The following is a 2,790-nucleotide window of genomic DNA, read 5'->3' as shown; positions in this document are numbered from 1 at the left end:
ACAAAATAGGGGGTCGCCCGTGTGAAAGTCGCCTAAATGATCCTTTTACTCCGATATTGTAATCACTCACTTATAACAACGTTACAATCACACAGACAAAAGTGTCATCCCACAACTTCTGGGGGGGGTTACACTGTACGTGGTTATGGCACCTCGGGTACATTTGCTGTATGCCTGTAGTCACATGGCACAAAAAATACACCTTTTAGTGGTGGCACCGTGAGACAATTATTATTATTACTCCAAGTTAAAACCTATAAGGAGAAAAAAATGTTATGTTAGAATTTTTTTTAAAATTCTAATTGAAGAATCGGTGCAAAAATATGGAACGCCTCACGAATTTGCGTGTCATCCTTGCGCAGGGGCCATGCTAATCTTCTCTGTATCGTTCCAATGTTAGTATATGTGCTGCCGAAGCAAGCACGATACTGCAGACAGCCCCGGCGGTATTTATGGTCCCGCAGGAGAGAAGTTCTTACATTGTGGAGAGATTACTTTTATAAATTAAAAATAATGTGTCCTGCTGTGATATTTTACCTAATATGTCATGCCTGTAATAATAAAAGCCGTTAATATAGAGTATTTTGGCCAAACTGAAGAGCATTTTGTGACAATGTTATATGCAAATGAGAAGAAGCCGCAGTGCATGCTGGGAAGAATGCTGGTCTCGGAATACGGACCTTGTACCACAGAAGGCGCAGCTGGTGTGGAATGTACTGCGGATGACTGCAGCGTTCTGCTTCCATCAGGAGAGCAGCTGCTCACTGCTGCACCACTGGCTGACGGTCACATTAGGACGTGATTGCCGGCTCACGCCTACTGCTGCTGGACGTGGCGCTATAGCATTAGGGCTGGGCGTGCAGCAGTGCAGCGCCTTCTGCCCACCGGTCTGCCCTGGCCGGAGTACAGCGATGCGTGCCCTTACCTATCAGCTGACAAGTGTGCTCGGCCGCACACACAAGGGGGTCACAGGAATGTCCCACAACATTGTCACACTTCCGTGGCTGCCAGGTCAAATTTATCACCAAGATAACATGTATGGGACCATCTGGGAGACCAACTTCTACAACCTACAACTTTGCATGATCTAAAGGTTCAGTTACATAGCAAATGTGGAGCAATATGCCACAGGATACCATACAGAACCTGTGTGCCGCCATGGCCGCCAGTATCACATCTGGTATACAAACAAGAGGCGGTACAACAGGGTACTAGAGCCTCCATGCCTGCCTGTATCACATCTTGTATCCAAGCTACAGGTGGTACAACAGGGTACTAGAGCCTCCATGCCTGTCTGTATCACATCTTGTATCCAAGCTAGAGGCCGTACAACAGGGTACTAGAGCCTCCACGCCCGCCCGTATCACATCTTGTATCCAAGCTAGAGGCGGTACAACAGGGTACTAGAGCCTCCATGCCTGTCTGTATCACATCTTGTATCCAAGCTAGAGGCGGTACAACAGGGTACTAGAGCCTCCATGCCCGCCTGTATCACATCTTGTATCCAAGCTAGAGGCGGTACAACAGGGTACTAGAGCCTCCATGCCCGCCTGTGTCACATCTTGTATCCAAGCTAGAGGCGGTACAACTGGGTACTAGAGCCTCCATGCCCGCCCGTATCACATCTTGTATCCAAGCTAGAGGCGGTACAACAGGGTACTGGAGCCTCCATGCCTGTCTGCATCACATCTTGTATCCAAGCTAGAGGCGGTACAACAGGGTACTAGAGCCTCCATGCCTGCCTGTATCACATCTTGTATCCAAGCTAGAGGCGGTACAACAGGGTACTAGAGCCTCCATGCCCACCCGTATCACATCTGGTATCCAAGCTAGAGGCGGTGCAACAGGGTTCTAGAGCCTCCATGCCCACCCGTATCACATCTTGTATCCAAGCTACAGGTGGTACAACAGGGTACTAGAGCCTCCATGCCCGCCCGTATCACATCTTGTATCCAAGCTAGAGGCGGTACAACAGGGTACTAGAGCCTCCATGCCCGCCTGTATCACATCTTGTATCCAAGCTAGAGGCGGTACAACAGGGTACTAGAGCCTCCATGCCTGTCTGTATCACATCTTGTATCCAAGCTAGAGGCAGTACAACAGGGTACTAGAGCCTCCATGCCCGCCCGTATCACATCTTGTATCCAAGCTAGAGGCGGTACAACAGGGTACTAGAGCCTCCATGCCCGCCCGTATCACATCTTGTATCCAAGGTAGAGGCGGTACAACAGGGTACTAGAGCCTCTATGCCCGCCTGTTTCACATCTTGTATCCAAGCTAGAGGCGGTACAACAGGGTACTAGAGCCTCCATGCCTGCCTGTATCACATCTTGTATCCAAGCTAGAGGCAGTACAACAGGGTACTAGAGCCTCCATGCCCGCCCGTATCACATCTTGTATCCAAGCTAGAGGCGGTACAACAGGGTACTAGAGCCTCCATGCCCGCCCGTATCACATCTTGTATCCAAGGTAGAGGCGGTACAACAGGGTACTAGAGCCTCTATGCCCGCCTGTTTCACATCTTGTATCCAAGCTAGAGGCGGTACAACAGGGTACTAGAGCCTCCATGCCTGCCTGTATCACATCTTGTATCTAAGCTGGAGGCGGTACAACAGGGTACTGGAGTCTTCGTACAAGGCATCAGTTTTCCGCAATAAGGGTGGTTTCACACAGGCAAGAAAATCGTGCGATTTTCGCCTGATGCGATAGTCAGTAAAAAAGCAGATTATGGGGGGGCGTGGCCTGAACGAGCTTAAGATGGCCGTGTAAATGCGGAGCTCCGCTCGGTCT

General features: G+C 49.9%; 1 non-coding gene across 1 annotated transcript; it reads right to left on the bottom strand.

The window, feature by feature from the left end:
• Positions 1-317: 317 nt before the first annotated feature.
• Positions 318-424, bottom strand: LOC136588877 (U6 spliceosomal RNA). Its single transcript, XR_010787678.1, has one exon. It is a non-coding gene; the product is annotated as a U6 spliceosomal RNA (small nuclear RNA).
• Positions 425-2,790: the final 2,366 nt, after the last annotated feature.

The sequence above is a fragment of the Eleutherodactylus coqui genome, chromosome 13 (genome assembly GCF_035609145.1).
Source record: "Eleutherodactylus coqui strain aEleCoq1 chromosome 13, aEleCoq1.hap1, whole genome shotgun sequence".
NCBI lineage: Eukaryota > Metazoa > Chordata > Amphibia > Anura > Eleutherodactylidae > Eleutherodactylus > Eleutherodactylus coqui.
Note: the sequence above shows the minus strand (reverse complement) of the source record. Positions and strands in the feature narration are given on the sequence as shown.